The sequence below is a fragment of the Bidens hawaiensis genome, unplaced genomic scaffold, assembly GCF_021521415.1.
Source record: "Bidens hawaiensis isolate Kalapana, Puna unplaced genomic scaffold, B.hawaiensis_p1.1 tig00040330_1, whole genome shotgun sequence".
Classification (NCBI taxonomy): domain Eukaryota; kingdom Viridiplantae; phylum Streptophyta; class Magnoliopsida; order Asterales; family Asteraceae; genus Bidens; species Bidens hawaiensis.
This window is the reverse complement of record NW_027497123.1, coordinates 1-26,182: the sequence shown is the minus strand read 5'-3', so window position 1 is coordinate 26,182 and position 26,182 is coordinate 1.

Here is a 26,182-nt window from a genome sequence, read left to right as displayed (position 1 = left end):
AGCACCTGCAGGGAATTGACGCCAGGAATACCTCGGCAACCAAGTAACTATAAGACGGGTGCGGGTACAGTGTCAAGGCAAAACCCTTCACATACCTAGCACCTGCAGGGAATTGACGCCAGGAATACCTTGGAAGTAAAGTAACTATAAGACGAGTGCGGGTACAGTGTCAAGGCAAAACCCTTCACATACCTAGCACTTCGCAGGGAAATGAAACCAAGAAGGATCTTCTGGGCCATGCTTGCGCAAACGGGAATAACATCCCCGCATAGCGGGAACGTCGAGAACTAGATTGTTTGAAGCTTCAAGATGGAATTGGTGGTTTTAACATAATTGATCACTATGTTCAAAACTACCAAAACCTCATGGAGAATCTACACAAGAGGTACTCAACGCTCCTGACTTGCAAGGAGGTTACAGACCTACCCGCATCATACCCAAAGATCAAGCAGAACAGTGGGAAATTCTGCGTGACATTAGGACTTCCGCGGGAAGAATCCCCATGGAAAACCTTAAAACTAAACCCTTTTCAAAAAACCCTCTGCTTAAGTCCAAAAGTTCACCTCACTTTATTAAACATTCATGAGAAGAACATTGGACTGGGGGGACTTGAAGAGGTAGGTCCCAGCAGAGCCCAGTTGGACCCGCAAGACTCACCTTGAAAAGGGACGTCTGCGCAGTTGAACCCGCAAGACTCCTTAACGGACGTCTGCGCGGTTGAACCCGCAAGACTTAACTAAGGGACGTCTGCGCAGAAACCAACTGGATCAGCAGGACCCACCACGCTCAGAGACGTGACGTCCTTACGCGCAGTACGCAAGCTGTTCCCGCAGGAAACGCCTCCCAATGGTTTCCAAGTACTCCGCCTGTTCCCGCAGTTACGGATACCAGCCATCAGGGAAGGCTACCCGCGCAGCATGGATACACGCACAAGGCTTAACTCTCATTAATAATTCAGGAGTCACCTGAAGAAGGAATGAGCAAGCCGGGAACAGTCCCGCACAAAGGCGGGAGGGGGAATACTCCCGCCCAAATGAGCCAGTCCATACGATACTGAAAGATCTTTTGTACTGTACCTGACGAGGTATGGGCAAAAGATCTGACCAAAGATACGACAGCTCATTGACAACAGTATGGCGAGCAGCATGCTCTTATACTGTATGTCACTATTAGCCGCTACATACTCACCAACTCCTGCCATACCACGTGCATAGCCTGTAGTTGGTGGAAAAGGAATAGTACACAGCAGGCCTGGTCACTATCAGCCGCTGCCTACCCACCAACTACCAGCAAGGCACGTGCGTAGGCCACAGTTGGTTGAACAGGAATACTATTCAGCCGGCCACACCTCCTTGGAAACCTACCTTCGGCTATAAATACCCCAAATGGTATGATCATCTCATCTTATCAGATTATCATCATATTATACCTGATATCTGCTCTAGCAATCTCTTAATATACATTTATATTTAAAGAGCAATCTAGTCTGATTCTCACGCCGGAGGGTGGTCACAAGGAGGAACCCCCCCCCCCCCCCATTCTCAGTGACAAGCTCACGGTGTCTGTTTTGCAGGTTATCAGAAGAACCATCTTTGCCGGGTCTAACCCCTCGTGGGAAACATCTATCTAACCCCCAGGTTACCCGTAATCTGCCCGGGGTCTGGTTAGTGTTTCTTCAGATCCTTATATTTTAAGGTATGTCAATATATGAATTCAAGTTTGATTTTATTATATGTAAATCCTAATTGATTCATTCATTAACATTAATTGTGAAATAAGGAAATATTAAAATTTACGTTGCAGGTTTGTTAGAATATAATTTTAAAGTCATATGTAATTGCAAATTAAAGCAAATAAATGTGCATTATTGTCGAAGAATTTGGATTTGTATGATAAACTATAAATTGTTTTTTAAACTGGGATTCGAGAAACAGTGCATAATTTTTTATATAAAATTGGTTTCAAATTTGGATTTAAAATCTTCTCATATGCATTTAAACTCGGGAAAATGTGTGTTTTCTTAATTTTCTCCAAACGTTTTGTATAAATACTGCCAACATAGATAATACATATTATATATCTTGGTGTTTAGCATTAAATTATTGAAGTTGAATTATATATTTGTGGATGAGTATCATTACAGAACTGTTAAATTATTTAAGAACTTGAAGGAACCCTTGAAAACTAACGTTTTTTATAAAAAATTTTGTATGTTAATGTTATTTGAGTATAGTTTTATCAATGTTTTATATCTATATTTAGGATTACAATTTTGAAAAATAATTTTTATACATATCTATGTTTTGTTTTACACCTATGTATATTTGTTGGTACATAAATTGTACACATATGTAAACTTGTGATTAATATATATAATCAAATTTGTTTATATAAAATATGATAAAACTACTCTAAAATAATGTTAATGTATAAAATTTTTTTAAAAAAGTTTGATTCTGTAGAGTTCTTAAATTTTTTATAGTTCTTAAATGATACCAACCAATTTATTTATAATCTATATGTATACCAATTTACTATATGAAGTATATGTCATTTATTTATATGATCTTTTTGTGTAGTATAAAGAGTTTTAGCACTAAGAAATCAATATTTAGTTTTTAATATTTTCTTTTATAATTTAGACCCAAATGCTTGAGAAAATATATTTTCTCATTCATTTTAAAAAAATAGTTAATCCGGTTAAAAGTCATTTACCATGCTTCCAACAAATCCGAAATCTTTGTTTTTTTTCTATAAGTTTTTAATATATATATATATATATATATATCGATTAATTAAATATTCCAACAACTCCCATAATATTAACAAATGACAGGGGATTAGTATTCAAAATTTAAACATTTCTTATCCAATACTTTCAACTATTATAAATAAGAACCACTACATTCACTTTATGCAACTTTAAATCTTTTATTATTCTACTAACTTAGAATAATCACTTTTATTCGAACATAACTTTAAGGTTAATATGTCTTTGCCATTTTCCATTAATATGAAATGAAAAAAAAATCATTTTGTTATATATTAATTTCCGGTTTTATATGTTGCTTGATTATACAATTGTTAATTGTAAAATATAAAATCAAATAAATATTTGTCATGCACAGAATATTAATGACAACAAATTTATCATGATCAATCAATTTTAAATTCTAAAAATTATAAGGATAACTATATCATCAAAGTTCAGGTAATTTGGTTTTTTGGATAATCATGTTTTGAGATAAATATGAGTACATGATCTCAAATGATATTATATATATTAATTGATTAACGCGTATGATATTTTATGTGTAAGAATTTTTTTTTTGTTAGTTTCATGGATATATTATCATTTATCTAGGGATTGTATGTACTTGAAGAATCTTATTGATCACACAGATAATTATACGTGGCTATATCAAGAGTTATAAACATACCTATATGCTACCTTATTAAAAGTTATAAGCAGGCATGGACATGGACTAAAGATTTGATTTGTGATAAACACGGACAATCACAAATGTAGTGTACAATGACTGCTTTACTTATTTGTAACATATTTGTGTAATCTTAGTTATGTAATTTCTGTAATTTTAATGTGAATTGTAACTGTATAAAATATATGATCATTTTGTTAACTATATTTCACTTAATGGTTAAAATATAAATTTTTTATCAATTACCCGTGTAATACACGGGCCTCAAACTAGTATATAATAAAGATAATAATACAAAACGCTAACATCATATAAAGGTAGGCCACATTTTGATATCTATATATAGCAACTTTTTCAATCTAATTTCATGTGGTGTTTAAAATACGTGGAGTCGGTGATACGATACGAGAGCTAATTTGTAGGGACCGTTTCATTTAATTCAAAGATTTTGTATAATGGTATTTTTGTTTATATCCACAACTTAAATAAATATTATAAAAGAGAGACAATTATAGTATAACTACTATTGAATATTTTAATATAATTTGATGACTTGTTGACCAATGTAAATTGTAATATACAATAAACGAGTTAAAAGCTGCAGGGCGCATGTTTGTTGTATTTTATTATAATGTTGAGAGTGAAGCCCTTAACGAATACGGGTCGCAAGGGGCTAGCGCCCATGGTAGCAGGGTTCAAGGGGGATGTTTTTTTCAAAATAGGAAATTAAAGAAGGGTGTCACACCCGGCCCTGAGCGGCGGAAACAGCCGGGCGCGCGCGAGTGGGGATTGATAATTAAGCACGAGCCATTGCAAACATTCAAAGTAAAATTTTCATTGCGCATGAAAAGTTTAATACAAATGCATTACATTGTTTAAAAGTTACATAAAAAACATCCAAGTAATAAAAACTGTTGAAGATTTCCACGCCATATCCCCTTGCGCGGCGGGAACAACCACGCGCATCGAAGGGATAGAACTAAAATCTTCCAAAAAGCTAGCTGTAGATGTTCAGCGTGAGGTGCTCTAAGTGTGACTCCATACGCTACCTAGTTATCTCCTGAAAGACACGTAAAACATTTGAATCAGTATAAACTGAGTGAGTTCACAAGTTTTAGTAACTTGATAAATCGCATTGCATCATAGTCTCGCTAAAAATCATATTGATACACATGTTTAGTAAAACATAGTTCTGATAACATAATCTGATAAAATCGTTCCGCGGTTTACGTGCGAACGTTTCTGGGAATTGTGCTAGTCTGTGTAAGTGGCGCTGCCACTACGAGCAAAATAAGTAATACCGTCCCGCGGGTTACGCGCGAACGTTTCTGGAAAACGTGCTCGTCCATGCAAAGTGGCGCTGCCACTACGAGCTAAATAATGTAATACCGTCCCGCGGGTTACGCGCAGACGTTGTGCCGGAAAACAAGGCGCTCGTCCATGCAAAGAGGCGCGACCCCTACGAGCGGGCTCAACCCCGTAGTACTGCCCCATGACCATACTAGGCACTCGTCCATGCAAAGAGGTGCGACCCCTACGAGTGGGTGGATCAAACCAGCAGTCCCTACCCTTCGAGTTCCAATGGTAAAGTGATCACTTACTCGAATTCTAGCTCATATACATCGAAAACCATAGATACCGTTTGCATTGCTCGTAAATACACCATAATGAAACATTATTTAAACACATAATTGCTTGTATTTCTTGTAAGAGTATCACATAAAACATAGTTTTAAGTACGTGTCCCTCGCCCCGAAAACAGTTTAAAAATAGTGAAAACGGTGAAAATATGGGCTGTGAGACTCACCTGTGGTTCTTGTTAAGGGGTTAATCGAGATTCGGGTTTTCTTGGTGTTGGCCTCGGAATTGAAGGTCTAGTAACAGGATCGGAAATGAAAACAACGGATGCTTGGGAGATGATTAGTGCAAGTTTGTAGTTCTTAAGAGAGAAGTTTGAAGTGTGTTTTGGGTGATAATTTAGGTTACATATTTATAGGCAAACTCAAGGGAACACAATCCCTTGCTTTAGGGGATTGTAATTTTTTCATATCTAGGTGTAATGATGATAAAGTATGGAAATTATTATTATTTATTTAAAAGTGGAGTAGTGGATAAAAGATTTTGATTTGATTTGGACAGGACATGCAGGTCTGTGGTTGGTGGGAGTAGGGTGGCTGACAGTTGACTTTTCATGTTACAGTGTGCTTTTTCAGATACTTTTGTCAGTGTACAGTAAAAAGTGGAAAATCTCTGAAACACGCTACTGTTTCTTTTTGGGCGGGAGTAATCTCCTTACATCTGGAGGATAGACTAAGTGCTCTGCGCGTATCACTTTGTGCGCATAGCTTTCTGCGTGAAGGACATTTCTTTGCTGCGGGTAGGTACGTAACCTTCTCGCAGTCAGGGACATTGAGTTTCATTTGTAGATTTTCCAGGTGGTCTTGGTATTTCAACATAGTGATCAGTTATGTTGAAGTCAATTCCATCTTGGAGCTTCAGACAAACTAGCTCTCAATGTTCCCGCCATGCGGGGAGGTTAGTTCCCCTTCCGCACGCGCATAAACGATTTGGGATGCACCCGCCTTAGCATCATGCGGGACGGTCAACCCATTAGACAACAAAGTTAAGTTACATGAAAACATAAAGCCAAAACATTCGCGCATGGCGCATATAACATATGCCCACGCTGGTTCTTACATCGCGCGCTCGCGCAGGGCGCACATAACGTGCCCGCGCTGACTCTAACATAGCGCGCTCGCGCAGGGCGCACATAACACATGCCCGCGCTGATTCTAACATAGGGCGCTCGCGCAGGGCGCACATAACACATGCCCGCGCTGATTCTAACATAGCCCGCTCGCGCAGGGCGCACATAACACATGCCCGCGCTGATTCTAACATAGCGCGCTCGCGCAGGGCGCACATAACACATGCCCGCGCTGATTCTAACATAGCGCGCTCGCGCAGGGCGCACATAACACATGCCCGCGCTGATTCTAACATAGCGCGCTTAATATTTACAATCACCTAATTATCAGGTTGATTACTTAGTTTATAGGATTGGGAAATTACCGGGTGTCACAAAGGGTAAAATGGTTTCTAGGAGAGAGAAATGGTTGTAAACATGTAATGGTTTCTAGGAGATTTGTCATTTAAAATGACGGATCTCATATTATATATAAGGATTGTCAGTTTATGCTGGGTGAGGTGGACGATTATCTGGTGTTCCGCCATTCGAAATGGCGGGCGTGGTACTTTTATTGTGTGTTCCTCAATTTCAAATGGCAGATGCCACTTTTCTGATCTGTCATTTTGAATGACGGTTGACGTTTCCCAAAATAGCTTGCCCCTATTTGTAATAAAAAAAATGTATGTCATTTGAAACGGCACGTGTCGTCATGACATGTGACATTTCAGATGACAAGTGTGAAGGTACATTTACTACCAGATTTGACCTTACAAGTACAATGTCTCATTTTTCTTTTTATATTTATTAATAATATGTTTTTTTTTACTTATATTTTATTTGTTTAAAAGACATTATTTATAAAGAAATATAATTAATTATTAAAACAATAATTTGTATCATCAAAAGACTAATCTGTTTTTACTTTTATTTATTTTACTTTTATTTTTAATTATTAATAATTAATTAGTATTGTTAAAAAGCTAATAACTAGTATTATTAATTAAAATTAAACAGCTAATAAATATAAAAATTGAGTTACTTTTGTTTTATTGGCTTTTTAATGTTAATTAATAATACTAATTATTAGTATTTTAACCATACTAATTAATTATTAATAATTAAAAAAATAAATAAAAATAAAAATAGATTAGTCCTTTTAATTTTAATAATTAATTTTATTTCTTTAAAAATAATGTCTTTTTATAAAATAAAATAAAAGTAAAAAACATATATTAATAAATATAAAATGAAAAGTGAGACATCAGACTTGTGCATCGAAGGTCAAATCCATTAGTACATTACTTAGGCTGAGGGGTGTGGGGGGGCGCGAGAGGGGGCGCGAGTGGGGGCTCCAGCCAATAATATTGTGACGTGTGGCAGAGAGAGAAACTTGATAAGATGGGTGTTGGTTGTGGTGCTCGCGCCCCGGGCCCTAGTGTGGAGGGGCGCGAGAGGGGGCGCGAGCGGTTTTTTTTTTATTTTTTTATAAATGTATTAAAAAAACGTATTATTAAAAAAACTCATAAATTATTTAAAAAAACACACATTAATTAAAAAAACACATTAATATCTAAAAAAAAAATTAAAGTACTAAAAAAAAACATTATTCTTATTCTTCGGCTTGGTCTTCTTCGATCAACCTCTTCCGGATACGTTCCTTTTGTTTTTCCATCAGCATTTGGTCGACCGGATTTAGGTTACTGAAGTCTCTTGTAAGGAAGTCCAAATCTCTCATTCTTTTTTTTTCCTTTTTGTCATTAGAGACCACCTCCATGGTTTTGTTGAATTTATTGAGGGATTCAACAAGATCGGTGATGTTTACGGCTTCCCCCTCAGCCGGTTTTTTCCCCCTGGCGTCCCTTCCCAATGGCCGCCTCCTCGGCGGTGAAGACGTTTCCTCCCCCGCAACGTTTAGGTCGAATCCAACCCGGCAATCCGACCCGGCGGAAGTGCTATACGCTCCAGACGAACTAGTTTTAGTCCGTTTCGGCCCTACTTCCGCATCAAGGTCCGGCGCCACCAGCTCAACCCACTTAGAACACCTTCTCAACCTCTCCCACACCTTTACATCGTCCCACGTCTTCACCGTCCCATACCTCCGCAGGCACTCCTGCTTACACTCTTCGACAGTGAAATTATAAACCGCCAAATCGTCACTGCCACTTGGTCTCATACGACCGGCGTTCCTGTTGAACAGATTAGTAAACAAGCCGACAAATTTTCTGATTTCGGTCCACCGACCCGAAATCATATCGGCGTTCCGCTCTGTACTCCCAACGAGCGAATAGAACGTCTCCCTAACCTTTGTCCAAAATACCTTGCTCTTTTGGTAGTCCGCTGCAAAATGCATAAATAAATTTGTAAGTCATTTAACTTTTTTATTTAACTTTTTTATTAAAAATCATTTTTAAAAACGTTAAAACAATTACCGCAACGCCGATCCTCAGAAATGACTATCCAAGCCCGACACAGGGCTTCCTTCTCATCCGATGACCACGGAGTGGTTTTCCGTTTCGTCCTTCCAGTCGAAGCCGAACCCGACCCGTCCGTTGCAACTTGTTTTTTTCCGGTGGACGCGTCTTCTTTGTCCCGCAGCTTCACCTTCTGGTTCTTGTGTCTCCGGAACAACAAAGTTAGGAGACGGTTGTATGTTGGATGGTTGAAAGCCGGATGATTGTTGCGACCCCGAATAAAACATCGGTTAGTCCGGTGCCGACCATAAATCGTCGTAACTGTAATCTGAATCTAGGTTTGGGTACCAATTTCCAGCCATGTTTTTAAAAAAAGGTTTGGAAGATGGGGTGATTTTGGGTTTTGGGTGTGGTATGTGATATTGGTATGTGATATTGGTTTTGGGTGGTATGTGATATTGGTTTTATAGAGAAAAATTTTTTTTTTTTTAATAAACAAAGAGCCCAACGGCTCTATTTACGCATTCCCAGGCCACTTCACGCGTTATCCCAGCCGCTACCCCTCTTGCGCCCGCCTGGAAATCCGCGCTCGCGCCCCTCTCGCGCCCCTCTCGCGCCTCGGTGGTGTGGTGCTCGCGCCCCGGGGCGCGAGCGGATGGCCTCACGCGCCCTTTCTCGCGCTCCACACCCCTCAGCCTTACTATTCACACTTGCAATTTGAAATGACGGATGTCAAAACGACACTTGCCATTTCGAATGACAGGTGTCTTTTTTTACATATAAGGGCAAACTACTTAGGGAAACGTGAACCGTCAGTCAAGTGACAGATCAAAAAAATGACATCCGTCATTTGAAACGGCGGAACACACAATAAAGTACAACATCCGCCATTTTAAATGGCGGAACACCAGATAATTATACACCTCACCCGACACAAACTGACATGCCCTAAATATAATCTGAGATCCGCCATTTCAAATGACGAATCTCCTAGAATCCATTACAACCATTTCTCTCTCCTACAAATCATTTCACCCTTTTTTTAATTTCCTATTTTGAAAAAAAAAATCCGTTCAAACGGCAAAGTCCGTAGCTCACGTCGACTTGTATTTTAAATAATATTTAAAGTTCGTAATAGTGGCAGTTACCAATTTCTAGTATGTGTTATCTCGTTCATTATGTCGAATTGCTCGTTCTCTAGTTCATATCATTCACTCTCAAAAGTCACATGCCAAGTTTTTAATTTGTTCTGAGTTTTATCCGATTGATATATTTGGAGAATCAAAAAATAATTTCAATCATAAAATACAAACGACCCTCAAATAATCCAGGTTATATTTAACTACAAAATTCCTCAATTATAACTAAATAAATAATTGTATCCGGTGCTTACCATATAACAAAAGAGAAACAGAGTTGATTATGTCATTATATTGTTAAATTAACATCTTGTAATTTTGTATACCACATTCACGTTTTTACTTAATTCTCTTACTTCTTTAATTAAAATTCAAAAGTTATTATATTATTGAATGAACTTTTATTAAATATTCAATGGGATGAATACAACTTTGTTTTTATAGTTTTATGTTTCAACCTCTATATGCTTTGTTTTTAGGCAGTAAAAATATACACATAGGATAGAAATGTTGTATATACTCATATTCTATATTTTTGAATCACAATAAATAATGTGTAGATGATTAGTTAACATAGCAAACCAGTAAAATAATATGAACAGAAACTTCACGGCGGATGCCACCATTAGACCATGCATCGACCATGTCAGGTATGATGTAGGAAAAAATTTAAAAGCCAAAGAACCTACTGGCAATGCTATATATGGCTGTAACCAGCATCAACGGCCTAAGGTGGATACAAAAACGTAGTCAATACCCGAACAAACTTGAAGAACTAAGCAAAAGAAGAACCAAAATCAATAGACGGCTCTTTCATGGATCAATCGTAGATGTTCTGCGTGCACAATTGATCAAGTGAAACATTGATCTCTCAAGTCAACAATGCATCTACACGTCATTCGACATACAAGATGCATCAGGCTAAAGGATAATGACGTGTGTTCAAATTTGACCATAATGATTACTTAAATTAATATCGATCGTTTTACAAAACTTATAGGTTGCAATAACAACAATAACTGGCAAGCGGTGTGAGTTGTGACATTAGGTAGGTTGTGGCTGGTATATGGTTGTGGCAGAAGTGCTTAAGATGATTTTTTTTTTTTTTTTTTTTGGGGGGGGGGGGGGCAGGAGTATAGGATAGAAACAAATTAAAACAAGTTATGAAAAACATATTTCTCTGACATGAACATACCAAATGACTTCGTTTCAACATCCACACTAACTCGAAAGAACTTTAAAGATTGGCTTCACTCCAACATCTCGATGAACAAGCGCCTTTCACTCGAACAAATATAATTTCTCAAATTTGAATGAATCTATGAAGGTGAGTGTAACATCCCTAAAACATTCGTGACATTTTTACGATTTTGTAAAGTTGAGGGGCTAACTTGTAAATAAGCAAGACTTAAAGTCCCGTGTCTAATCTATAGTATAATTCCGTATAACCGCCCTGACAACACGAGCTGTCAAAACGTGTGTATTCCGATTATTGACTCATGTTCATGCATGAGCAAATAAATAGCAACCATTTTACGTCCATAACACTCACCAAACTTCTGTTTATCATTCCCTACACCCAAATCAAGCCAATTTTTCGGGTTTTAGGTTTCTTGGTCAGGTTCATCGGGTTTTAAAGACCCGAAACCAACCCAAATTTCTCACGGTTTTTTCGGGTTTGGGTTATTTTAGGCTGGGTTAATTGGGTTTCATGTATCTAAAAAAATTAGAAAAAAAAAAGGTAAAGAAAAGCTACTACAGGAGATAGCAGCAAGCCTATTTCTTGTTGCACTTGATGGAGGAATAAGGCAAAAAAGAAGGAAAGCTAACAACAGTAAGAAACGATAGTTACTTAGTTTCTAAAGACTGGACCAATAAAACCATGTCGTTTCGAATCAAACACAAAAAGTAAAACATATTCTTCTTTACTCGTTACGTAAATAACCAAACACTAAATAAACATAGCCCGGTAAAACAACATATTCTTCGGTTACGGTTGTTATTAGCCATAAATAGAAAAAACATATAAAAATAAATAGTTAATCAACCATAATTGCGTCATCAAAAAGTAAACAATCAAAATAAACATTCTGGAATTCTCAAATTAAATTCAAGAAGTTACAAAAGACTAAGATCCTCAACAACTGAAATTGGTACGGGCGAATCGTTGGCAAACACCCAAACGAATATTGTATTAAGAAACTTACTCAAAACTTAATTACAATAATAAAACTCTACACGGTTTATGTACTAAACACGTTTGAGTCTAACTAGAATTCCTAAACAATAGGTAAATTAATTAAAATAAACCTAACAACCTAAACCGACATATATTAGGATCCATATATAACTTGTGTCTTGCACGCCAATTACTTGCTATGCACTCAATAGGCTTAATTAGAAATTGCCAACAGATCCAATATATCATCCAAATTTCAATAAACAATATACAAAACACATAAAATGTGAATTATTTAACAGAGCTAAATAGATTGTTTAATGCGGTATAAAAAAGTAAATAGATTGTTTAATCTATTAAATAGAATTGGGGGGGGGGGGGTAGTAATCATTAGAATCTAAGGAATGGAGGGTAATAGAATACCATGTTAATGTTGCGCTCGCTCAGTAGCGAGAGGCCGATGAAGTAGGAATGGAGTGAGGAAGAGAAAAACAACCATAGATGGTTTTTGATATTTTTAGAAAAAAAAATAAAAATCCCAAATTATTTGAAAAGGTAAAAAACAATTTAAAAAAGGTGTTGCTAATACAATTAAGACATTTTGGTGGTTATTTTTGTCATTTTGTTATCTTTTATTATCATTACTATTTTTTTAAGGTTTATTCGATTTTACCAACCATCGAGTTTTACCAACCAATGCCACCCGTTGGTCTCAATTTTCATACTTTTGTTTTAGTTCCGGTATCATACCATACGTAACTGAAACAGATCAAATTCACGTAAAATTAACGCCTCAACACTCGGGACTAACAACGCTTGTGTTTTTCCGACCTGAACGCGCCGGGTAAAACACTAGTTTTCTATAAATTCTAAACAGAAAATTCTATTGACGGGTCGTGCACAGTAACTTATCGACGCCAAAGAACTGTAACTTTGTTTTTAGTAGGATCGTGTTTGTCATTCAAAAGAGGGTGACGGCGCAGCTTGTTACCCGCTTATCCACCTCTCTATTGTAATTAAATCATTATATTTAATATATGAAATTCAATAGAAAAAAAAAGGGAAACACTATATGTTCAAAATAAAAGTACAATTCGTTTCACTTATGATTATAAGGATGTCTGACTTTATTAGAAGATACACAAAGCAATGAAAATCAAAATAACCAAATTAACCATAATAATAATATTAAAATGATCATAACAGTTAACTTGGTCCCAAAATTCGGTATACTTAGCTTTTAATCGAAACCAAGTCTTGCATGAATACGAATGATTATTTAAGCATACCTTGTCTCGCTAAATTATGAAACAGTTATATACCGCCTTTGTTAAAACTAAAGGACTCAAGTTTCATACGATTCTCATATTTTTTCAATTAGACCATACGTAGCGTAGTCCCAGCGTCTTGCCGGCGTTTTGCCCTATAACGCTGGGGCACACCGCCCCCCCCCCCCCCCCCGGCCGCCGACGTTTTGGGTAATTTTTTTTCCTGGCGTTTTGTAAATAACGCGAGAAATGACACCATTTTCAAGAAAACACATTTCTAGAAAACCAATGCGTGAGTATAGAAAGCAACTTGAAAATACAAATTAGAGAACTAAAGTATATTGAGTTGGCTTTTTCTAAGAAACTAAAAGGGTAAAATAAACATATCTTTTAATGGATTGACCCAAAATATACATCCTCCACTTGCGGTTTTGAGTTGATAGTTTAGGATATACACCTCTATGCGTATACACACACTATTGAAAACCCACACGATGCGACGACTGTTACAATTTACAACACGGTGCTCAATCCTCGCATAATAGATCTGAAGAAACACTAAGTGAACCCTGGACAGATTATAGATAATCTGGGGGTTAAGTAATGTTTCCCACGGGGATGAGGTCCAGCAGAGAAGGTTGTTCTTCTGGAGACCTGCAAAACAGACACCGTAAGCTCGTCACTGAGAAGGGGGGGGGGTTCCTCCTTGTGACCACCCTCCGGCGTGAGAATCAGACTAGATTGCTCTGAATATAAGTGTATATTAAGAGATTGCTAGATAAGATTGAGATATCAGATGATCTTACCATTCCAAGGTGTTGGAGTATTTATAGCCGAAGGTAGGTTTCCTAGAAGGTACTGCCGGCTGAATAGTATTCCTGTTCCACCAACAGTGGACTATGCACAGGCCATGCTGGTTGGTGGGTAGGCTACGGCCAACAGTAAAGGTCGGCTGTATACTGTTCCTTTACTTCCGGCTACGCACTGTTCCACCAACTGTAGGCTGCGCACGTCCCCTCGTAAGGGTTGGTGAGTAGGCAGCGGCTAATAGTGACAAACAGTACTAGAGGGTGCTCCTCCTCGTATTGTTGTCGGTGAGCTGTCACCCTGTGATTGGTTCATGGGCTGCTCTGGTCAATTTGTCTGTTCCGCCCATACCTTAGTAGGTATAGTACGAAAGACCTTCCAGAAGCATACGGACTGGCTCACTTGGGCGGGAGTATTCCCGCCTTGCTCATTCCTTCATGTGACTACTGAAGTAGCTAATGCCTTGTGCGTGTAGCCTTGCTGTTAGTGCGGGTAGCCTTCCCTGATGGCTTGTATCCGCAGCTGCGGGAACAGGCGGGGTACTTCACCATTGGGAGGCTTTCCCTGCGGGTACAGCTGGCGTACTGCGCGTAAGGTTCTTTGAGCATGGTGGGTTCTGCTGGAGCAGTTGGTCATTGCGCAGACGTCCCTGTTCAAGGTGAGTCTTGCGGGTCCAACTGGGCTCTGCTGGGACCTACCTCTTCAAGATCGTATAATACTTCTGTAAGTTTTCTTTTTCGTAGGATCAACGTGGTTCATCTATGCTGTGAGCCTTACAAATCTCAATTAAAAAGTAACAAGCACACAAATAAAAAAATCTATCATAAACATAGTAATTTAAACATACCAATACAAACATGTCCCATTCACTCTCGTTTGGTATATCTTGCTCCAGCCGATGATTTAGAGCAAGTTCATTTACGTGACCCTTTCTGTCCAAAACTATATTGTAAGAAACATGATTAGAAAGATGCATTACTTGCCAACAAAATACCAACAGAGCATAATAGAAAACCTCCAACGAGGCTCAGGGCGTCAAGCCATCATTCCCAACAAATTATAAGCAGTTTGATCGGTAAGTTCCACCAATATATCAACTTTTTTAGTCTAGGCTGTGTTTAAGGTATGATCCTTTGTATATAAATAATCATCCGCTCTTTCAAAACGATTGATCCAATTTTAATGAAACAAGTCACAATCTAAGCAATGCACACATTAGAGCACTGGCATTAGCAGCTATGATTGCACACACACACACACACACATATATATATATATATATATATATATATATATATATTATCCATATATTACACCCTCATCTATGCAAATACGTGAAAATGAGTAAAATTAAGCATGTTCAGTTTGTTTGACCAAATTCAAAGTTACTTGCATAATCAAGACCGCCTAAAGTTGAATATGATCATTTAATCATCGCCAAGTCTAAAATGAAGTAGACGATTGGCATCTACAAACATATAATAAAACGCTACATTACACTTTTTAGACTATTTAAATTGCATATGATTCCCGGCTACTGGATCACTCCATTGCTTCGAGTAAGAAAACAGAAAACATTACAGCAATAACATAAATATTTGAAAATAACATTTTAGGAAGTTGTGTGCTTTAAAAATACACTTCGAGCAACTTTCAACCTGTTCAACGTATATGTCCTATTTGGCATTCCCTTTTTCGCTAATTTTATTATTTAACCCAAATTGACCCATTCAAAAGTTCATAAATAATTAAATACGTATTTGAGTACAAATAACAAAAAATGGCATACTCCAAATAAGGTGTTGGATGGTGCAGATAATTGGTTAATAGTTGACTTCTCTTTTGCATCCTCATGAAAAAGATTTGTACGTACAGACCAAAAAGTACATAGAGCCGATGGCTACAAAAGAGTGAATGAAAGGTAGAAAAGCCCCTACAATAAAAAATTAATATCAAGTTATATCCAATACAATATATTTGAACTAAAAAAATATAACAAACAGAAAAAATGCATATGTTTTACATTCAAATTTCTGCTTGTTTTCAAGTTTTGATAAAACCTTTGAAGATTGAGGGGCTAACTATGTCTGTAAGACAAGATCATAAAGCACATCAATAATTATCTGTTACCTGTTTATAAGAAAAGTTCTTCAATTTAGTAAATGCACATATAATTGAAGAACTTGATAATTCTTTCACGAGATTGTTGATTTATATATTTCATGTTAACAACACTGATGCTGAAGGAAGACTTACCATGGACTATACCCAATCCAGAATTTGCATTTCAACACAAGCAAACGAAAATGCGAGACTCATTTTAGCAAGTGACGGTTTGAGGGACGCTATGACAAATAAAGAAGTACAAATGTTGCACTTTATTTGTGAAAACGTCCCACGAACCCTTCACCTACTAGGCTTTTATTACTTTCACGTAATTTATATGTAATGACATCCCACGTACATACGGCGTAGCCTTCACATGCTCTTTTACTATTGTTGGGGGCAATTCAAGAGCCGACCTATGTTCATGAAAAAAAAGAACCCGTCACTTTCATGAAGTATTGTAACATCCTAAAATTTTAATGTTGATTAAAGAAAGTTATGTTTAGTGATTTCGCGTTAATTATTGGATATCGGGTAAGGAGCGGATCATGGACTTGGATTAATTGAGATGAGTTAAATGAGAATGGGCCTTAGGTCCATGGGATTTAAGGGATATAAATATCCCCTAAACTCTAAAATATCTTTCATTTCACCATATTCTCTAACACTCCAAAACACACACACCACACACCAACACCGCCGCCGGCCGAGGGAAGAACCGAGCCAGATCCGAGAGAGAGAGCGATTAGTTGTGATAACAAGTTAAACAAGATCCAAACAAGCTCAGAAAGGTAAGATTCTTGATCTTTGAAGTTTAAAGATCCAAGTTTTATAGTGTAGATACGACCGAAAATGGTCGGGAAGCGTAGTGGGTGATGTCGAACCTTAACAAGGGTGTTAAAATCGCCAAAATGCTCAATAAAAACCAAAACAGCGGCTGATCTGGGCAACTTCGCCTGCAACTGGGCAACTTCGCCTTCAAAGCGATAACTTCGCCTTCAAAGCGATAACTTCGCCTGAGGCCAAGTTCGCCTAATTGATAACTTCGCTTACGGCTAAGTTCGCCTGATGACAACTTCGCCTAGAGCTAAGTTCGCCTGAGGCTTAACTTCGCCTAAAGCCAAGTTCGCCTGATGACAACTTCGCCTAAAGCTAAGTTCGCCTAAGGTTTAACTTCGCCTAAAGCTAAGTTCGCCTAAGGTTTAACTTCGCCTAAAGCCAAGTTCGATTAGAAAATAAATTAAAAAAAAAGAACTAATGAAAAATGTGTTAAGACAGTTAATGTAAATAAAATTTTTCCAAGCTGACCTGGCAGCTCGACCCCAGCCAGGGGCTCTGCCCCTTGGACCCTGCTAGGGGTTGCCGCCCCTAGACCCCGCTGCAAGGGGCGCTGCCCCCCGGACCCCCGTTCGTTGTGGGTAGTAATTAAGACTAGAAAGATGATATAAGTAGTGATAGTTAATTGATATGTATACTTGTTATACAGTCAGCCGTGCACAACTGAGGAAAGGGATTACGATTAACGGTGAACGTAACCGTGTTCAGGTGAGTTTCTAGCCCCATTTATGTGTTATGTTTTCCGGGCTGTGTGCATACTCGATATGTTTGTTAATACGCTTATCCTAAGAGATAAGTGTATGCCTTATGTGAATGATGTGATATGTATGAATGATTGCTTGATGGTACGTGAACGATCTTCGGATATTGCACGTACTGTCAGGTTGTAACGCTAAGTATAAGGTAAGTATGATATGTATGCTTATGTGTATGAATGTGATAAAGTTAATAAAAGAAGGAAAGGATGGTTGTATGGTAACGAAGAGGGAATCGAACCCTACTAATATTCGAGAACTAAGGAACCGAACCCTACTAATATTCGAGGAAAGAGGGACCGAGCCCTAATAATACTCGAGGAAAGAGGGTACCGAGCCCTAATAATACTCGAGGAAGGAGGGTACCGAGCCCTAATAATACTCGAGGAAGGAGGGTACCGAGCCCTAATAATACTCGAGGAATGTAGGGCGTAATGCTCTTTATAACGTAAGATATGAAAATAAGTTAATACAAAAGAAAGTATGAAAGTAAGAAAGTATGAATGAAAGAATATAAGTTTATGTGTATTGTATAGTGTATGATTAACTAGAACTCACTCAGCGTAGCTGACTTTTAGTATGCACGCAGGTGAGTAGGATGAGGCAGCTCGCTTGAGGAGACACATTGCACTGAATAAGAAGCTGGCATCGGAAGACTCAAGACGTTTAAGTTTAATGTTTCGTTTATTTTGAAAGACAAAATGATGTTTTAAGACAAGACGTGTTTGTCATGAAATGTTTTATGAAAGCTTTTATATTCCGCGAATGTTTTAATTAAATCTGATATTTAGAACTGCGTTTATGAGTAAATCCAACACGAAAGTAGGGCTACCGGTAACGGGGCCTTACAAGTATCCAAATCAGGCGGAGCATATATGACGACACCAGGATTATTGGTAGTGAGAGGCTGATGGAGTACGTAAGAAGAGGAATCATAATCAGGAATATTGGAGGGTAATAGATAACCATGTCAAAGGAGCGAGAGGCCGTGAGAAGAGAAAGATACAAGTGCTAAGCGAATAATGATTAATGTTTGGGAAAATTACCCAAATAGACAAGTTTGACTAAAAAATTACCAAAATAGACATGTCTATTTAGCTTACATATCTCCAATCATTAGTTTTTTAACCAATAAACAACTACCACGTCACCGAAGCCGGCTAAGCCTTAGCCTCCCTTTATGGGCACGGAATTTTATAAAAAGTAAACGGGTCCCACCTTTAACCAATAAAAATTCGACACGTGTCAAAGGCGGCTAAACTTAGCCTACATCTATGGTTATTTAGCCGGCATCTTTGACTCTCAGTCGGCTTCGGGATACGTGTCTATTTAGTTAGCCGACTCCAAAGTTTCCTTCTTAGCCGGCTCCAACTCGGCTTGTAGGCTAAGGCTTCACTTAGCCGCTTTCAATCTTTTCATTTAGCCGTCTAATTTTAGCCGCCAAAATTGAATATTTTACCAACCTTATTAAATATTTAGCCGGCTTCACTTAGTCGCCTTCTTAGCCGGTGTAAATTTAGCCGCCAAAATTGAATATTTTACCAACTTACCAACTCTATTAAATATTTAGCCGCCTTCACTTAGCCGTTTTCTTAGCCGGTGTAAATTTAGCCCTCAAAATTAAATATTTTACCTACTCACTTAATTATTTAGCCGGCTTCGCTTAGCCGCCAATTTTTTTTCTCTTTGCCGGCACGTTTTAGCCATCAGCAATAAATACTTAACTACCCAAATTTAATTTTTTACCAACCATTTTTATAAAACTAACAACCACATTCCCTACATATTATAAAACCATCTTCAATGGAAGTAAAGCAGTATTGGTTTCGAGATTTTAGTTCTGTAATGTATCGTCACAAAATTCACCCAATGTTAGTCAAACTGAAGGTTTATTTTGGGGCTTTGTTGGTTAACCTTCGCTACTGGAGGAGGTCTGGACGGGAAGAAAAACTCTTTGGGTTTGATAGTTATGACAAATATATGCAGCCCAACCATACTGGTGAGGCGGAAAATTCGGGGGTATTTGCTTGTATGTTAATGGAACATTTATGTTTTGAAAAAGAGCTTAATTTTGAAGGAGATTTTAAGGAGAAAATGCTTAAATATCGGGGGTTTATGGCAGAAAAAATTTACATTTGGCGTTGTCGGCCTACAATCGAGTAAATTGCAATCTTTATTTAGTATGCTTTGTTATTAATATGTTTCTTAATTTTTATTATTAATGAACATTTCCGTGTATTACTTTTTTGTTAGTATCTACATACATAAAAATAATTTTAATAAAAATAAACCAAGTTAATTCATTCATAAAAAACTTGGCTAAGTAAAGCTTACAATCTGATCTGAGTAAACGACGACGTTAACAAACATATTTTTAAAAAAATGAGTATCTATTGAGAGGGTGAAGATGGTTTTATAAGATGTAGGGAATATGGTTGTTAGTTTTATAAAAATGGTTGGTGAAAAATTAAATTTGGGTAGTTAAGTATTTATTGCTGATGGCTAAACGTGCCGGCTAAGAGAAAAAAAATTGGCGGCTAAGCGAAGCCAGCTAAATAATTAAGTGAGTAGGTAAAATATTTAATTTTGGGGGCTAAATTTACACTGGCTAAGAAAACGGCTAAGTGAAGGCGGCTAAAAGTTGGTAGGTTGGTAAAATATTCAATTTTGGCGGCTAAATTTACACCGGCTAAGAAAACGGCTAAGTGAAGGCGGCTAAATATTTAATAGAGTTGGTAAGTTGGTAAAATATTCAATTTTGGCGGCTAAATTTACACCGGCTAAGAAGGCGACTAAGTGAAGCCGGCTAAATATTTAATAAGGTTGGTAAACTATTCAATTTTGGCGGCTAAAATTAGACGGCTAAATGAAAAGATTGAAGGCGGCTAAGTGAAGCCTTAGCCTACAAGCCGAGTTGGAGCCGGCTAAGAAGGAAACTTTGGAGCCGGCTAACTAAATAGACACGTATCCCGAAGCCGGCTAAGAGTCAAAGATACCGGCTAAATAACCATAGATGTAGGCTAAGTTTAGCCGCCTTTGACACGTGTCGAATTTTTATTGGTTAAAGGTGAGACCTGTTTACTTTTTATAAAATTCTGTGCCCATAAAGTGGAGGCTAAGGCTTAGCCGCCTTAGCCGGCTTCGGTGACGTGGTAGTTGTTTATTGGTTAAAAAACTAATGATTGGAGAGATATAGGCTAAATAGACATGTCTATTTTGGTAATTTTTTAGTCAAACTTGTCTATTTGGGTAATTAACCCTTAATGTTTTCGATATTTATAGATAAAATATATAAATTGGGAATTAGTTGGAAACGTTTAATTTGATTTTCAAATCCCAAATTATTTGGTTAAGATTTTGTAAAGAAAAAAAAACTATTTCAAAATTTCACTGCAAAAAGGTTAACATATTTCTTATACTAAGTTATTGACCCGTGGACGCCACGGGTGAAAACAATTAAATTTTGTAACATCAACCAATAACATGAAAGTGAAAAACACAATTCATACATACATATGACGACGATAATAGAATATACAATTGTTAATAACGTCGGTAACAAAATTAAAACTTTATTAAACATAACTTTTAAAGGAAAATAAAAGGAATTTTACAATCATTCGATAGATTAAAAAATAACAACTTCATATATTACTAAACGTTTTCTTATAAACCACATTTGTAGTATTATTTGTAACTTTACCCTCCTTATCTAAGATAAGCATTTTAACTCCGGCTCTACTCTTCACTCGGGATAAAGCCACATATAACTGACCATATGTAAACACCGGATGTCGAAGGTATATTCCAACTCATGCTAAAATAATTATATATAAAAATCACGGCAGATATATGTAAAAGGATTGACATATTTCGATGTTATAATAAAAACATATATAAATTGATATAAAATTCGTAAAAAAATTTATGAAACGATATTATTATATGTACCTTTTAAGTAAAATATGTTACTTTAAATTAGTTTTAGTAATTAAGTATGTTGCGTTGTAAAATACATGACGAATAGCAAAAATGTTACTTGCCGTATATCTCATAAAATATTAGATCTAATAAAAAAATGACGGTCATAAAATATTAACATTTTAAACCAATTGATGGTTTATATAAAAAATTACTACCGTTGGATATGATACGCAATGGTTGTCTAGACGATGACACTGCACGTTTTGCAAACAAAATTATTATTATTATAACATTGTATTTAGAGAGTAACCTTAAATTATTAAACTCACTAACCATTTGTATTATTCCTCTTATTGGAAGATGATGATTGAGAATTAGTGCGTCTCTTGGATCTTGAAGACATATAAAATATAAAATAAAAAAGAATACGATTAACATGTGAAAAATTTAGAAATCTTATATCATGTAGAGAATAATAAGTTACATAGACTGATGTATAATTATATCGATTATACAAAGTAGCGTATTTTACAACAAATCGTGCATACCTTCAATCTTATAATATAATTCAACTTAAAATGTTATCAACACTTCCAAATTATTGAATCTCCGAGTTAATAACCCACCAAGTATTAGGAGTGACAATTTAAGAGTGACATATTTTGTAAGCTCAAGTATTCAATATATATGCTTGAAGTTTAGGTGTGAAAGTTTATGGTAAAAGAATTTTAAGGGAAGACCAAGTTTCTATGGTTAGCATAAATTATGTTCTTTCTATATAAATAATAATTCAATAACTTATGAAAAGTTTGTTTGGATTTTATTTTGCATAAATTAAGTTTCTCTTTTGATAGAATCATTATGATTGTTTAATTTGTTTGACCAAATCATATACTATACTATATAGTGTATTTTATATAATATTGAGTATGTTGTAAAATTAATTTTCAACTATATTTATTACGAATTAAAAGGAACGACCGAGTTTTTTTGTTAATAATGACATATGTAAAACAAAATTATTGTTCATAATAAATAACCAAAATCTAATTACCATAAACTTTGATGATAATTTGAACGACAAACTTAAATGAAATTACATTTATTGATGAATTTAGTTCAATTTTAACTAATTAGATGTCAACATTAAAAAAGATAACAACCTACATTTATTAATGAATTTATTTCTATTTTAAGTGATTGTTAGTTACAAATTATATGTAACTCTCAAAATAAAAAAGTAGTTAAAATTTAAATCATCTAATAATTTAATACAACAAACTTTCATATGTGAAACTATAAATTTAATACTAATTTTCTAAAATATACATATTGAATAAATAAAGAAATAAACGATAACTAACTATTTAATTTGAAATCGAAAACTTAAATACGGTTGAAAATATTGATTATTAATGTTTAAAAGTCTAAACTAACATATAGCAATTCCATTAATAACAAATTATACAGAAAGCAATAAATCATTCACATATTTTGTTTACTTAACATATGTATATATATGTTAATAGTTGACAAAAATATTGAATAAGTAAATTACATACGTTCATGTTGCATAATAATCTTTGTCTTATTTAACATTAGTACTTTCCTAGTTAGTTATCATATAAGATTTAATTAAGTTTATATGTATAGAATTGCTGAAGACAATATTAAAGTAAGGTAAACATAACACCAAAAATTACATTTTGCAATCATCATCAAGATAAAGCATACAAACTTCAGCATACTATATTATCTAAACATGTTAAATAGTCTACGACAACGTCATTACCAAAACATTGAAATCCATAAACAAAAGTGTCGATAAACGCAAAAGACAACAAAGAAACTACATAACACCCATGGATGCAAAATGATACGGATTGGCCTACATGAATCCGTTTCATGGATGTAATCAGATCAATGATTGTTTTCAAATAATTGACTATTCCGTTTATCGTCGATTGCCCTTATTTAGACGAACGACGGTGTCAATTGAATATGTCGGATCTAATCAAATCATTGTCCGATTGACATAAAATAATAGCCGATTGTATGGAGGATTTCGTTGATTTTAGGTTAAAAGGTTGAGTATGAAGGAAAGGATGTAATGAAGTTGAAAGAATTGAAACTTGGAAACCGGTATTATTGACTTAAATGAATATATTAAGCATTTTAATTATTAGGAATATAATTTATTTTTGATTTATTTAAATGATAAGAAAAATAGAGAAGTGAAAGATAATTTTGAAACGATAGGCAATCGTCCAATACGCAAGGGGTATATGGCACCAAACTCGTTTGTTTTAATATATAGTAGGATTCAAAAATAAAATGATTTTGATTTATTTCTTTGGATTGGATTATTTTTATTACGTGAATGAAGAGGTACAAAACTAATATTTACCGCCTCTTTATTTGTTTTTTTGAAACTGCCTGCAACTTCTTTAATTCCCCGTAGTATATTCACGTAATAAATTAAACACATTTAAGATGTTTGATTTTTATTAAATTTGGAATGTATAATTCAAAATTTAGACATTTATAATCATTTAAAGTCTTATCTATAATTATGAATTTTAAACATGGAAATTTTATGGAAGTTTATATTAGAAAATATATTAGTAGAGAAACTTGTGTAATTAGGGATGAGCATAACCGGTTAAGACCCATGCAACTCACGAGACCCGAATCGATCAGACATAATTATTCACCCAAATAAGGTTGGTTTTCGAATCCTAAGGATACTACTAAACGGGTCTGGACCGGGCCTCGCATGACTGAATGCTTACCCCTACATATAATACACGGTATAGATGTAGAAAATTTTATTTGAATAATGAAAATTGGATTCTAATAATTCAAAATATTAACCATTAGGCTACAAACTATCATTTTGAAAGTGGCAATCCTAACTATAACTTTTGTTACTAAGAACAATCCTTGTCTAAAAAAATGTTAAATCTGTTAGTTTGTTCTTTCAAGTTAATATGAAATGACCAAACTACCCTCACTAACAAATATATACTAATAACAACAAAAAGAACGAACCAACCTCATAAGTCATCTCCTTCGACCTAACTGCTTTGAAAAATTGGGAACTCCGGTAACCACCGCTGGATCTAACTCCACCGAAAAGTGGGAACTCCGTTAACCACCTCCGACCTAATAAAAGTGTTAGATAAAAAGAAAAGGAAAAAAAGTGATTGTGGATGGGGCAACACCCCTTCAAACTTACATCCACTGTAAATCTTGGTATTCTAAACAAATAACGTCATGTAGAAATAGGTAGGGGTTATCAAACAAGTCAGACCCATGGGCCACGAGACCCAACCCAGATTATGAATAAAATATTGTTGACATTGTTATTCATAGTTTTCTTTTTTAATTATGAACTTAATATTTAACGAGTGATAATAGCTTGACGGATTTCAATCATTTGGACTGAAAGAGTGATGCTATATTGGGCGCCTATACAGACTTTGGTACACGCGAACCACGTTACCAAGCTCGGCACGCACGAAACACATTTCCGGGCCTCATTGTGCACGAAACGCGTTACCGAGCCCTAATATGCCGAAACTCAAAAACCAGGTGCATGCACTCGTGAAACTGCTAAAAAAAGGTATTTCTGGCTGTTTGGAAAATCTAAGAAAGTGGAAAATCTTTGACAGTTGCAAAATAAACTGGTACAATTTGCAAAATATGGTCGAGTTTGATTTTTAATTGATCAAATTTGACATTTGATTTATACCAACCTTTTAATGTTTGCAGATTAGCTAGATGGAACATTAATACCACATTACCATGTAAGCATTCACAAAACATTCTTTTTTCTTTTATTGACGTAGTATAACACGCTAGTGGCAAATTAAAACCATTGTGTGCCGGAACTAGAGCAAGCTCTCTACGGACATCTATCTCATATTTAGTTTTACTAGGATTGTTCAATAATAAGCCAATTAAGCTATCACATACATTTTTCTCGATATGCATAACTTCTAGGCAATTTCTAACTTGTAAATTCTCCCACTAAGGAAAATACCAAAATATTGAATTCTTTTTCCAAAATCCTTTCTCAGCACGAGATCTTTTTCCCAACACGACATTTAGATTTTTAACTCGATCAAATGTATCAAACTGTCTCCTTGCCTCTTCGTGCTATGTTTTTCCATTAAACTATTTTTTTATTTCGGTAATGGTGACTAAGCGGAAGGAATCTTTGATGCCCCATGTAAACTATTTTATTTATTTATTTATTTATTTTTGTAATTCTTTAACTACATAGAACTTGTATCATCTTCCCAAACAGGACAAGCTTTGTAACCTTTCGTTATGTATCCCATCAAATTACTGTATGTTAGAAAATCACTTATGCTGCAAAAAATAATGGCTTGCAATATAAAGTATTCTTTTTATAAGAATCATACATGTTGACACCTTGAATCCATAGTTTTTAAGGTCATCTATCAATGGTGAAAAATAAATATCAATGTCATTTCCCGGTTGTTTCTGAAATACCCTATATTTGATATATATGATAATTAATTAAGAAATCTGAAATGTATATTTCTGACTCTATTACTTGTGTGTTGTCGTTTCTTATTCATGTTCGAACACGTTAAGA